The sequence below is a fragment of the Hypomesus nipponensis genome, chromosome 22, assembly GCF_054491055.1.
Source record: "Hypomesus nipponensis isolate SF chromosome 22, ASM5449105v1, whole genome shotgun sequence".
Classification (NCBI taxonomy): domain Eukaryota; kingdom Metazoa; phylum Chordata; class Actinopteri; order Osmeriformes; family Osmeridae; genus Hypomesus; species Hypomesus nipponensis.
In genome coordinates, this window is record NC_140382.1 from 2,037,656 (window position 1) to 2,052,868 (window position 15,213).

The 15,213-nt window shown below is 39.7% G+C and overlaps 1 protein-coding gene and 1 long non-coding RNA gene across 2 annotated transcripts in view; one reads left to right on the forward strand and one right to left on the reverse strand.

Moving 5' to 3' along the window:
* The window catches only part of dnm1a (dynamin 1a), a 164,558-nt gene that overhangs the window by 55,463 nt on the left and 93,882 nt on the right, over positions 1 to 15,213 (forward strand).
* LOC146235965 (uncharacterized) lies at positions 855 to 10,595 on the reverse strand. The gene is made up of 3 exons (XR_014740907.1): positions 10,488 to 10,595; positions 8,962 to 9,027; positions 855 to 8,752 (listed from the first exon to the last, which is right to left on the reverse strand). It is a non-coding gene; the product is annotated as an uncharacterized LOC146235965 (long non-coding RNA).

The following is a 15,213-nucleotide window of genomic DNA, read 5'->3' on the forward strand; positions in this document are numbered from 1 at the left end:
GATGGTACTTCAGAGTGATTGCATCTTGAACCCAATAAGGTTTGAAAACCATCAGTCAAAATGATATTTGATTCATTAATACAATAAGATATTGAGGCAATGTGTACATTTACATAAATACCCCCCTTTCAGACATTTTGTATTACATTTCTCATTCCATTTCACCCTATATAAAACACACCTGCCCACACACTATCCCAATCCATGCCGTTTTACTCCCTCCCAGCGCAAGTCACGCCAAAGCAGAAATGCTGTAGCGGACACATGAGGTTTAGATGTCGATCAAAAATTGCCTCCCACAATCAAAACACATTGATCGCAACACTGTTTCGAGAATTTCTCAAAGATGGCTTGAAGACCGCTTTCCAGAACCACAGTCAATTTACAATCAAGAATAACCTCATAGGCAATAGGTCTGTGGCACAAACCCATGATCATCTCTCTACAAGTATTACCTTACTACGGCCGACTCTCAGTTCCGATTAAACGACACAACATGCACTTTCAGGGTGACCAACAAGATTATTATAGCTAACAAACAATATTACAAACATCTAACTGAACGAACGCAACAACTGAAATGCCTTGCATTTAGTCTCTATTTGTTATTCTACTTTAAGGCATAACTATGTTTAACTTAATGTCTGCACCTCTCTGTCACCAACTATCTCTGGAGTGGGGGGTGGGGGCTTCACAGGGTGTCTTCAGGTAAACAAATACAATTTAAGTAAGTAAGCAAGACTTTATTTATATAGCACATTTCATACAAGAATTGTATCTCAAGGTGCTTTACATAAAATCAATAAAAACAATAATACAAGTGATAAAAGTAATAATTAAAATAGCAACCATAATATAACTAATAAAAGTAGTAAAACCCTTCTGAGATAAAATTACTTAAATGCTTCGGTAAAAAGGTAGGTTTTAAGCTGTTTTTTAAAAACGTCTAGCATGTTTGCTTCCCTAATATTTATGGGTAATTTGATCCATAGTTTTGTGGCGTAATTAGCAAAGGTAGGTTGACCACCTGTCCCTCTTTGCGCTGTATTGCACAGCATTTTCAATATGGGACGTGCGGGACAAGGGGTGCAAATGATGTGCGACACAACGCAAAGCGGGACAGGTGGTCACCCTAGTGTCAAGGGGCAGGATGAGTCTGTGAGAATTTGGAGCACGCGCACTGTGGAGCAATTCACTTGAATTCAATCATATATTGACATACCAAGGTGAAATTGTTTATGGTACTTCAGAGTGATGTCGTCTTGAACCCTATTAGGTTTGAAAAACAATCAGTCAAAATTATATTTGATTTATTAACACAAAGATATTGAGGCAATGTGTACATTTACGTAAATACATTTCTTTCAGCCATTTTGTACAGCATTTCTTATTCATATTTGACCACATATATGAACACCAAAGACAGCATTATTAGCAGTATTGAAAACAGAGTTACATTTACATGTAGTAATTTTGCAGACGCTCTTATCCAGAGCGACTTACAGTAAGTAAAGGGACATTCTCCCCAAGGCAAGTAGGGTGAAGTGCCTTGCCCAAGGACACAACGACATGTGCACCAATCGAACTGGCAACCTTCAGATTACTAGCCCGATGCTCTACCTGCTTAGCCACCTGACACCTGACACCTTGCATCAAATACCAAAATGCTTGATGTCTTCAGTGAAAATGTTATCCAGTCTGATGGCTTTACCGTTTTTAAGTAAGTAAGTAAGACTTTATTTATATAGCACATTTCATACAGGAATTGCAGCTCAAGGTGCTTTACATAAAATCAACAAAAACAATAATACAAGTGATAAAAGTAATAGATCTAAAACATATAACAAGGGTTTAAGGGTGTTCATGCTGATGTTGAACTCTTCAGGGGAGAACGGCTCAGTAAGTCCCATGGTTTGGGAATGCTTTACTCAATCTACCTTTGGTCTTGGCTGTTAAGTGGTGGATTTCACATTGAGTTTCACATGCCTTTTTGCTGTTCTTTGCCCTATCAGTTGTCTCCAGACGTTTTTTCCACTTCAACTGGCGGTATTCTGAAATAGAGGCCATTAGTCTCTCACCTCCTTTGGTGGTAGTTTCAGCAAAGGGGTCAGATTCATAGAGCTGTTGATATAACTCAACAGTTCGGTACTGATGATAACTCCTCTGAGCTCAGTGGTTAGGACTTCAATGTTGTTTTCATCGCTCCTTGAAGTTGATTCGGCGATTGTGCCATTTTTTGCCAGCATGGCAAACTTCTCCCGGGTATATACACTTGCAGTGTCGATCAGGTAGATAATTATTTATCTCTGGCCACTGGATTGCAGGGCTTGACATTAAGTTTTTGAGGCACTGGTCCTTTGGACAAGTACATTTCAATTTCACTTGTCCATGCACAAAAGTCACTTGTCCCCCAAGACCTTTAAAAAGCCTGACCGAGTGAAACAGGAAAAACTAGCCTGGCTAACGGAGGTCGATCTCTCAGGCAAATGACGAATGAAACAGGCTCGGTTAAAGAAATTATGATTATCTTCAGCAGTCTCGGTTAAAGAAATTATGATTATCTTCAGCAGGCTCGTATCTACAAAAGGGAGTCTTCCCTGACGTTTTTGTTGTACAATGGATTGAAATACAACATTGTGAACACACTGCCAGTGAGCGACCCAAGTCTGACTCTGAGGCTAACGTCAAACAGTGTAACGGGGGACATAGTCTCACTCAGATTGCCAGTTTACGGAAATCAAAAAAATAATTGGACCAGTTGAATCCCGATATCTCTTGAAAGCTGCCCTGCTCAACATTTTTTGTGTCATTTTTTTGGTGTAGAATTGACCGAACAGTAAAATTATGAAGTTTGTGACATGACGTGACCAAGACAAGAGATATGGCTGCCGCCTAAGACAATGCGGTATACCGGGCGACATTCTTACTCAAATTTCAAGACTTTTGTGACCCAAATCAAAATTCTGAAGGGCAGATCAACGGGGAATCACTTTCTCTCTTAAAGGCTGTCCTCCTTGACCTTTTTGGTCTTTTTAAAACTAACTATGTGTATTATCCATGTAATCCTTTGGCTGTTATAAAGGCTATCTTTTACCGGTTTTCTGCGACCATTTTGCGCGCGCATCCCGAATGTTTACAAACAAATAATTGGTCTATACTCCCTCTATATCAGCCTCTCTCAATCCTGGTCATAGATCCTGGTCCCTGGGTCTGCTGTAGCCCTGCACGCTTTTAGATGTATGTCCCCCAAATGACTGGGTTGTCAAAACAAAAGTTGATAACCTGTCATTAAGGTCAGTCACTGCTGCTGTTGTTAGCCAAACTTCACTGAGGGGATTGTTTATACGCTGGAATTATAATTTTTTCTTTATGTATATTTGAGTTCATGTTTCAACTACATGGAAGCGGATTATGAGGTCGATTGGACATAATGAGCGACAACGAGGCACAATTTTCCCTCATCTGTTCATATCTTGTTAGTGCTGCAGATGGGAGAGAAATGCCCATGGCAAGCTAACTAGCTAGATAGAGCGAAGGACAATTTGTAACACTGTGCTAGCTACTCTAAAACGGGCACTCGTAAGACATCAAGTTTAAGCTGTGGCATTGAAATTCAGGTTAATGTCAGATAGTTTCATCAATTGAAAAATGAATATGGGACTTTTCATTTAAGTAAGGGGAGTGCCGAAAAGTTCTGTCGCTGTTTGGCTTTCGAAAGTTTGTTAACCCCTTTGAAGCCTGACACATCAAATACTATCCAGAACATGATATTATACTGTTTATTGGACTTTTAGTCAAAACATGCAACAAAATTCAAAGTTTAAATTTACATATATGATTATTCATTTGTATCACATTTGATACATCAGGCATATTTATACATTTATTGATCACAACAATATATTTTTTAAACAATAAGAAATAATTTTAATTGCTTTTGGAACATTCAGAACTTTTCAGGTGGTTTGTTTCTTATTTTTTCTCAAACAGGAACCTTTTTAGAGTATTTCTATTTTGCCTTATGGTAGGTAAAAAAAATGTTTCTTTACTTGTTAAGGCAAAGATGGACTTTACATTTCCCACAGTAGACATGGGAGAAGTGATTGCCTGTGCAGTGCTTGCATCTCTGTCTGGTTTCCCATGTTGGGAAGTGATCAATGCCATCCTTTCTGACATCAGGGGGCACACTAGCGTTTGGCCTTTTGCAGGGGGGTGCTGTGTCAGGTTCTGGAGAAAATAATGGTCTGCTGCACTTGATTCTGCCATTTCCTGTGCTGGTGAGAGAAGTGGCAACAGAAGCCTGAAACCTTCGCAAGGTCATGGGTTTCTTCTGGGGCACCAGTTTCTTCTGGTCTCTTCTGTAGAGGTTCCAGGCATTGATGACTGCCATTGTGACTGCGTGCCACCAAATGTACATTTAACATCTTCGGGATCTTATAATGAACTTATGTAGTGGACAGGCTTGGGGAGTAACGGAGTGCATGTAACGGTGGTACGTAATCTGGATACAAAAAAAAGGTAAATGTATTCCGGTGCAGTTACAAAAAAATATAGCTGCAAGCAGCAATATGGTGGCCAAGCAGGTCAGATGACCCAGAAGAAACTTTCGACATCTAGTGACTGCGGTGTACCTGGCTTCCTTTGCAGTGGCTTATAGTCTCGCTAAACAGAGAATCAGAGACATGACAAGCTTGTCAGCTTTGGATGGATTCGAACCTCTGACGTTGACGTTTCCAGGACACCAATTTATCCTAGTGAGCTATTCTCAGTGCTGGAAATCACATATTTCAGTTACTGGGTAAAAATATTAGCAGTTTTTCCTGTGGCAAGCATTGTCAGATTTGGACCAAGTTTAAACAGCTGTAATTCAGTTATATTTTGATGTGTCACAGTGATTGTGGTCTGAAGATAATCTGTGCCAAATTAGGTGAATTTTTGACATTCACAAAAAACGTTTTATTCATTCACTCAGAATGGCGGCCACATCAATTCAGCTGGTATCACTATTTAACATGTCAGACACAGGAGATCGCCCCCTAGCGGTTAGATGACACAACCTTTTGTGGACCTCTTTGGATCAGGGTCCCGAACACCTGTACCAAGTTTGATGTCAATTCAGCAAACATTTCCTGAGATATGATCTCACTTCTTGTTTTGGCGGCTTCATCGCCGACTTTGATCATCTTTACCGGAAAAACAGTTTTGAATATCAAAAACCATGTGAAAACGTTTGTGAGGCTTGATCTGAAGATAATTGGTGCCAAATTTTTGCTTTTTGCAGCGCCACCTAGAGGTGAAATGGCATGACCTATTTTGGACTTCTTTAGAACAGGGTCCCTAGTCCCTATACCAAATTTGTTGTCAATGCAGTAAAGAAGTGCTGAGATATGACCTCACTTTTATGGTGGCTTGGTTGACGACTTTGATTGGCTGATGACTTTGACTGTTCCAGTCAAAGTGTAGAAAATAAAAAAAACGTGATGTCTTTTGTGAGGCTTGATCTGAAGATAATTGGTGCCAAATGTGCTGATTGCAGCGCCACCTAGAGGTGAAATGGCATGACCTATTTTGGACCTCTTAAGAACAAAGTCCCTAGTCCCTATACCAAATTTGGTGTCAATACAGTAAAGAGGTGCTGCGATAGGACCTCACTTCTTTTATGGTGGCTTGGCTGACGACTTTGTTTGGCTGTTCCAGTCAAAAGGTTTAGATAATCAAAAAACCGTGATGGCTTGGTCTGAAGATGATCTGTGCCAAATTTGGTGAAGATTGGACAAACCTTATAGGAGAGGGAGTGAAAAAACATATTCCAAATGGCGGCCACATCAATTCAGCCACGTAAATTTGATGTGGCTGTAAATAACGGTTGCGAAAATCAAAGCTCCAGGGAATAATTTTTGTGAGGCTTGGTCTGAAGATAATCTCTGCCAAATTTGGTGAAGATTGGACAATATGTGTAGAAGAAGTAGAAAAAAAACGTTTTTTAACTAAATGTAAAATGGCGGGAAATCTATAAAACCAGAAATTGACGTCATAGGGTGTGTTGAACTCGTCTCAATCCAGGGAATCCAACGGTACCTCATTTTTGAATATTGGTCATATGGTTCAAAAGTTACGTGTGTAAACACAAGTCCAACTTTGACCAGTTGGTGGCGCTAGAGTGCTCAAATGGGTGACATGAAACTTGGTGAATATAAAGAGGAGACTGCTTAATGGGTTTGTCAAATTTCACAACTTTTTACCATACGGTTCTAGGGGCTGCCATAGACTCCAATGACAGAAGAAGTGTAATAATAAATATAGCTGCAAGCAGCAATGGAGGGGCCAAGCCGTCCAGAGTAGGACATGGCCTCCATAGCACTTGCGCAACAATTAAGTCACAACAACCTGTTGGACTCATGCAACACACCAAGTTTGGTGAAATATCTGTTTGCGTTCCAAAGTACTGAGTGTTCAAACTGTTTTTTTCTTCTGGTATAACACCACAGGCCTCCTCTGCCCCTCGTGGGAATGAAGGAACCCATGTTTGGTGACAATCGCACAAATGGTTGCTGAGTTACGCTCTCACTTGTCTTTTGCGGCTTCGCCGCCGCCCTTGAACGGCTCTACCGAACAAACGGTTTTGAAAATGGAGAATCCATCTGACACCTTTGTGAAGCTTGGTCTGAAGATCATCTGTGCCAAATTAAGTAAACATTGGACAAAATTTGGGGCATGAAAAAGGTTTTTACACTTTTCCATTAAATCAAAAATGGCGGCCGCGTCAATTCGGTTGTTATGAAATATTATCGATGTTCAAGCTTGATATCTCACAAGACATCAACAGACAAAGAAATTACTTTATTAAGGTAAACACTTCAACAGTTATTAGCCAAAACACGTTTATGCTTCCGGCCACGCCCCTGTCACATGACACCGTTTTTGGAGGACATCCTTAGAATAAAGTTCCGAGTAGGCGTACCAAATTTGGTGCCTCAAAGAACTGCTGAGATATGGCTTCACTTCCTGTTCGAAGACTTTTCTGCAGAATTTGATTGGCTGTACCGGACAAACGGTTGTGAGCATCAAAATTATTCTTGATAACTTTTGTGAGGCTTGGTCTGAAGATCATATCGGGTCATTTTGAAGAAGATTTGACAAAAATTGTAGGAGGAGTAGGTTTTCAGAGGTTTTTGATAAAACCGGAAATAGTGTAAAATCTATATAACCGGAAATTGACGCCATGGTGTGCATTGAACTCGGCTTGATCCAGGGTATCCAGGGTATCCAAAAATGGGTCATACGGTTCAAAAGTTGCGTGTGTAAACACAGGTCCAACTTTAACCCGTTGGTGGCGCTGGAGTGGTCTAATGGGAGACATGAAACTTGGTGTTTGTATAGAATCAACTGTCCTTAATGAGTGTGCCAAATTTCACAAAAAGTTGTCGAAGGGTTCTAGGGGCTGCCATTGACTTCCATGGAACAAGAATAATAATAAATATAACTGCAAGCAGTAATGGCGGATTCCTCCAAACATTGTGAACCATTGAATTTTTTTTTATTCTTGACAAATTGTAACTGTATAGAAAAATCAATGCTGCTGACTTACCAAGGGGATACCAAATCTGACCAATTCCAAATATAGCTGCAAGCAGCAATGAGGTGGCCAAGCAGTCAAATAACCCAGAAAACATTTTAGACATCCTCAGAAGAGGGTAACAAGTACACGCAGCAAGTTTGGTGTGAATCCATCAAAGATTTGCTGAGATACAACCCAACTTCCTGTTTGCTGGCTTAACGGCACATTTTGATTGCCTGTACCGGAAAAACGGTTTCGAAAATCAGAAAACCATGTGTTAGCTTTTGTGAGGCTTGGTCTGAAGATAATCTCTGCTAAATTTGGTGAAGATTTGACAACATGTGTAGGAGGAGTACAGAAAAAACTTTTTCAATGAATTCAAAATGGCGGCCGCATAAATTCGGCTATTATCACAAATTATTATGAGTCACACACGGGATGTCCCAAGATATCATGAGACAAAGGAATCACTCAATAAAGGCAAACAAATCAATAGTTATTGGCCAAAACACACTTTTGCTTCCTGCGGCCACGCCCAGTGATCACGTGACACCAAATTGTGTAGATATCCTCAGAAGAGGGTTCCGAGTCTTCATACCATGTTTGGTGTTGATATCTTGAAGATTTGCTGAGATATAACTTCACTTCCTGTTTGGCTGCTTTTCTGCTGAATTTGATTGGCTGTACCGGACAGAGGATTATGAGGATCACAATTCCTTTTGATAACTTTTGTGAGGCTTGGTCTGAAGATCATCTCTGGTGATTTTGAACAAGAATAAAAAAAAGAACTAGCCTAGACTAAACATAAATGTGGTGGCACCTGTTCCTTCCTTCCTGTTTTACCAGAGGTTTGCTGTGTGATGGAGTGTATGCCCATGTTACAGTTTACCAATTTTAAAGCCCCAATGTGCCAGTGCACAAAAAAAACACAGTAACTTAGCACAATACTGCGTATCAACATGAACAAAATAACTAGTGTAGTAAGGGAGTACACTATGAAGCAAACCATTCTCACAAAATATTAACAACATTAACAAAGATTTCAACTAGAAGTCTCTCTGAAAAACTGTAAACAAGCAACTGTGTTGTCAAACAGCAGACAACTCCGGTAATTTCATGTGAAACTAAACAGCTGATTGGAAGTGGGCAGCTGATTGCCGGTCACAAGATTGGGAAACACCAACGAGACAGTACCTGCATGCAGTGAATAGGAAGAAAGAGGGGAGAATAGAAAAGAAAAAACACACAACCACAACTATACAAACACTGACTAAATTAGGAAAATTACAAACATGTGTCTGTAACAATGATGTTGTTAAAAATGCTCATTCACATTCATTTTTCTAAATGAATCTCATCACTCAAACAAGCTGGTTTTGGTTTTTTTCACAAGGAAGTCAAACCTCAACAGTGGCCTCCTCAGCTTTCCTTTTCTTGGCTGCTGTTGATTTCTTGCTGGGTCGTGGCATCTAAAAGCACATAAAAAAAAACATTAAACACTATACAATGTAACATACCACATGTTGGGAATTTTGGGTGTTGTTGACTCAAGGTTGGGGTTTAGTTGTCACCATAGAATGTTGATAAGAACACTAAACAAGACACAGGCATTCTTCATTTATTTGACTAAAATAACTTTAGGTTTGTATATGTTTGTTTGTCTGTGTGGTCTAAAACAAAAGGAATATACAAACTATTAAAGTCTATATAATAATAGGAATTATTTACTGTGTCGTCTCAGTTAACCTATGAAAGCTTGAAAATACTGTGACTTGCTAAACTAAGGAAATGGCAAATGGAACATAACATTTCAATTATTTCAATAAATCAAACAGCTGCAAGACCCAGTGAAATGTTAAATACAGCTGACGTTAGTTAGCTAAAACAATGACTAACTCAACTTCGGTGGGCTATCCTCAACATTTGCACTGGCCAGTGTAAGTAACATGGCATTTTATTTAGTTTGAATTTTACCGTGTCCAATGGGGCAAGAACATTTCTTTTCCACATGCCCTACAAAAAAACACTTGTCCCAAACAAACAGAAAAACCTTTGGACTAATAATGTAAATCCCTGCAAGACTATGCCAACATTGGAAGCCTACACAATTAGCTACCTGGGCACACATGTAACTAGCGTTACATCTGTAAGACTGTTCTCCCAAAACAACTATCAAGACACTTCACCACCTATCACCAAGTGAAAACAATAATTACCATTAACATTACTAACTATGAAATCCCACATCAATTTACACACAACTGTCGCTGCTAATTTAACCAAAGTACATTTACGTATATTCCTAACCGCATTTCGAAAAGCCATCTCTTTTTTCGACATAAACGATAGGCTAACATATCCACAACACAGTACGGAGTCACAAAGTTATACTGGAACAAGTCAATGAAACATTTATTGTGTATTTATCAATGCACACGCACTAGGTTAAACTTCTATCCTTTGGTTTCATCACTGTCTGAACAGAATTAACTACTCAAACTAGCGATCGCTCCCATCGCCTGTTATTGCCTTCTGCCTAATGCTAGGTAACTATGCAGCTAACTAAGCTAGGCTCGTTACCTACCATTTCGACCAAAACACTTGGGTTGTAGCTAAGTACAGTCACAAAAACTTGGAATGTACACATTAAAACAACACAATTACATGACGAAATATAGAATAACCCAACCGTACAGGCACGTACAGAACATTAACTCCATACGCCGTCTCACACAAGCACAAAGGTTATATACTTTACTGTAGCTTGCTATTTTGAAATACATAGCCTACTGTTTACTAGCAAAGACGAATCCCTACCTCAACTAAACAAGAATACAAACAGAATAAAATGGTGTTGAAGTTATCATACGAATACAACACTATAATACATGTTGTTTACCGCTGTAATAGGTATGGTTTTATTACTTACGATCAAATGTAAACGAAAATCCTCTGCACACAAAAAAAGGTGTTCTTCTCTTGATGTCAACAACGTACTAACTTTCTGTTCACCCGCCAACGTGTACTTATTTCAAACCTGTATATCCGGTTTCATTAACCAAGACAAATAATACAAAATACATGATCGAAGTAGTAAATACAATAAAACAAAAGTTATTGAGACACTTTTAATCCAATTAAGAAAAATCTGGTGTGATAGTAAATTTTACAGGAAGACGAATTTGCCAGACATGTTTCCTACACATACATTTCCTTGCTAAAATATTCAGACCCCTTGAAAATGTCTTCTAAATTACAAATAATCCTCAGATACATTTTTCCAAACTATAGTTTTGCACACTGATCTCCTGACAGCACATTTTCAAAGCTAAACTATTGCATGAGTAAATATATTGAAGACAATTAAATGCATAGTGTCAAGGGGCCAGCATGTGTGTGTGAGAATTTGGAACACAAACACTGAAAAGCAAAAAGATACTTTTCATTTGTGAGTAAATATTTCCAAGAAAATAGAAATATGCTACTAGCCACACTAGCCACAGCATAGCTACTAAGACACATTGCTTCAAGCCAAAGGCCAAGGATGGGGGCTTGGTCAACCCACTTTTTCCTAAAATGTTGTGTGTGTGTCTCGACAAGCTCGCGCCTGTGTCAAGGGAAAGGCTCAATGTGTGAGAATGTGGAGCACGCGCGATTGCAATTAACCAAGCATGCATGTTTCAAATATTCACCAAAAATCGACCTTTCATCTTACAGTCAACTTTTTCACAGATTTGTGTAATAAACATTCTCTAAAGTCTTTATATGAACTTCTGATTGAATCAGAGTATCAGTTTTTGACTGGCTGGTGTGTAAAGCATTATTTTAGCGTTAGCGATAAGTTCAATTTGCTTTATATCAATCATTTTGGGAGATATGAAGTTGCCTATGCACATGGTAACATGTTATAGTGTCTCCACCGATATACCAAGTTTAGTGTTGATATCTCAAAGATTTGCTGAGACTTTGCTTCACATCCTGTTTGGCGGCTTTTCTGATGAATTTGATTGGCTGTACCGGACAAACGGTTGTGAGGATCAAGATTCTTTACCATCAAGATCCACATGGGCCTTTGCTAAAGACCAAGGAATGAGTGGGGGCTTGGTCAGCCCACACTCTCCTGAAATGTTGCGTGTGCGTCTTGGCCGCGCGTGTGTCAAGGGAAGGCTGAGTGTGTGTGAGAATTTGGACCACGCGCGGGGAGGAGCAGGGGAGACATTCATTGGAAATTTGCCTAGAAATTAGCCAAGCTAGCATGTTTCAAATATTCACCAAAAATCGACCTTTCATCTTACAGTCAACTTTTTCACAGATTTGTGTTATAAACATTCTCAAGAGTCTTCATATGAACTTGTGATTGAATCAGAGTATCACTTTTTGACTGGCTGATGTGTAAAGCATTATTATAGCGGTAGCGATAAGTTCAATTTGCTTTACATCAATCATTTTTTGAGATATGAATTTGCCTTTGCACATGGTAACATGTTGTAGTGTCTTCCATCGATATACCAAGTTTAGTGTTGAGATTTGCTGAGACATGACTTCACATCCTGTTTGGCGGCTTTTCTGATGAATTTGATTGGCTGTACCGGACAAACGGTTGTGAGGATCAAAATTCTTTTCGATAAATTTTGTGAGGCTCGGTCTGAAGGTCATCTCTGGTAACTTTGAAGAAGATTTGACAAGAATTGTAGGAGGAGTAGGCTTTCAAAGGTTTTTGATAAAACCGGAAATAGCGGAAATTCTATAGAACCGGAAATTGACGCCATGGTGTGCGTTGAACTCGGCTTGATCCAGGGAATCCAATGGTACCTCATTTTTGAAAATTGGTCATACGGTTCAAAAGTTGCGTGTGTAAACACAAGTCCAACTTTGACCCGTTGGTGGCGCTAGAGTGGTCTCCTTACGGAGGAATCCTAATAATAAAACTAACAATAACAATAGGTTTCCTCCTGACGGAGGAATCCTAAATATAACTGCAAGCAGTAATGGCGGATTCCTCCAAACACTGCGAACCATTGAAAAATGTTTATTCTTGACTAATTTTAACTGTATAGAAAAATGTATGCTGCAGAATTGCATACCAAATCTGAAATGCAATACCATCAAGATCCACAAGGGCCTTTATTTCAAGCCAGTAAGTGTAGGAAGGGGGCTTGGTGAGCTTATCCATTCCAGAAAGCCTTATATCTTTATGCATTAAGGCGTGGCCTGTAGCGCCACCTATGGGTAATGGTGGGCCATTTGTGGTGTGGTAGTTACTCTTGGCCTATACTATTAATATTTCAGGATTTTAAAAACTTTTTACCATTGCACATAAAATCGGAAATGCAATACCAACAGGATCCACATGGGCTTTGGGTAAAGTGTGGTAGTTACTCTTGGCCTGTACTGTCAATGTGTCAGGATTTAGAGACCTTTTTACTATTGCATACAAAGTAGGAAATGCAATGACACCAAGGTCCTCAAGGGCCTATGCTGATATTCAAGGAATGAGTGTGGGCTTGGTAAGCCCACACAGTCCTGATATGTTACGTGTGTGTCTTGCCAAGCCCGCGCGTGTCAAGGGAAGAATGAGTGTGTGAGAATTTGGAGCATGCGCGGGGAGGAGCAGGGGACACATTTCATTGTAAATTTCCTTAGAAATTAGCCAAGCATGCATGTTTCAAAGATTCACCAAAAATCTACCTTTTATCTTAGAGTCAACTTTTTCTCAGATTTGTGTACTAAACATTCTCAAGAGTCTTCATATGAACTTGTTTGACTGGCTTACGTGTAAAGCATTGCGAACCATTCAAAAATGTATATTCTTGACAAATTGTAACTGTATAAAAAAATAAATGCTGCAGAATTTCCAATGGGATACCAAATCTGAAATGCAATAACATCAAGATCCACAAGGGCCTTTATTTCAAGCCAAGAAGTTAAGTGCTTTAATCTTCACAAGAAGTGAAGTGCTTTGTGCTTTAGGGCGTGGCCTGTAGCGCCACCTATGGGTAATGGTGGGCCATTTGTGGTGTGGTAGTTACTCTTGGCCTATACTATCAATGTTTCAGGATGTTTTTAACTTTTTACCATTGCATACAAAATCGGAAATGCAATACCAACAAGATCCACATGGGCTTTTGTTAAAGTGTTGTTGTTACTGTTGGCCTTTACGATCAATGTTTCAGGATTTGGAGAACTTTTTACCATGGCAAACAAAATCTGAAATGCAATACCATCAAGATCCACAAGGCCTTTGCAAAAGACCAAGGAATGAGTGGGGGCTTGGTAAGCCCACACTCTCCTGAAATGTTGCGTGTGCGTCTTGCCAAGTCCGCGCGTGTGTCAAGGGAAGACCTATGGGTAATAGTGGGCCATTTGTGGTGTGGTAGTTACTCTTGGTCTATACTATCAATGTTTCAGGATTTTTATAACTTTTTACCATTGCATACAAAATCGGAAATGCAATACCAACAAGATCCACATGGGCTTTTGTTAAAGTGTTTCTCGGCCTACACTATCATTGTTTCAGGATTTGAGACCTTTTTACCATTGCATACAAAATCGGAAATGCAATACCATCAAGAGCCACATGGGCCTTTGCTAAAGACCAAGGAATGAGTGGGGGCTTGGTCAGCCCACACTCTCCTGAAATGTTGCGTGTGCGTCTTGGCCGCGCGTGTGTCAAGGGAAGGCTGAGTGTGTGTGAGATTTTGGAGCACGCGCGGGGAGGAGCAGGGGAGACATTCATTGGAAATTTGCCTAGAAATTAGCCAAGCAAGCATGCTTCAAATATTCACCAAAAATCGACCTTTCATCTTACAGTCAACTTTTTCGCAGATTTGTGTTATGAACATTCTCAAGAGTCTTCATATGAACTTGTGATTGAATCAGAGTATCAGTTTTTGACAGGCTGATGTGTATAGCATTATTTTAGCGGTAGCGATAAGTTCAATTTGCTTTATATCAATCATTTTTAGAGATATGAATTTGCCTTTGCACATGGTAACATGTTGTAGTGTCTTCCTCCGATCTACCAAGTTTAGTGTTGATATCTCAAAGATTTGCTGAGACATGACTTCACATCCTGTTTGGCGGCTTTTCTGATTAATTTGATTGGCTGTACCGGACAGACGGTTATGAGGATCAAAATTCCTTTGATAACTTTTGTGAGGCTTGGTCTGAAGATCATCTCTGGTGATTTTGAAGAAGATATGACAAAAATTGTAGGAGGAGTAGGCTTTCAAAGGTTTTTGATAAAAACGGAAATGGCGGGAAGTCTATATAACCGGAAATTAACGCCATGGTGTGCGTTGAACTCGGCTTGATCCAGGGAATCCAATGGTACCTCATTTTTGAAAATGAGTCATACGGTTCAAAAGTTGCGTGTGTAAACACAAGTCCAACTTTGACCCATTGGTGGCGCTAGAGTGGTCTAATGAGAGACATGAAACTTGGTGTAGGTATAGAAGAAACTGTCCTTAATGAGTGTGCCAAATTTCACAAAAAGTTGTCGATGGGGTCTAGGGGCTGCCATTGACTCCCATGGTACAAGAATTACAAATAATAAAACCACCAATAACAATAGGTTTCCTCCTTACGGAGGAATCCTAATAATAAATATAGCTGCAAGCAGCAATGGAGGGGCCAAGCAGTCCAGAGCAGGACAT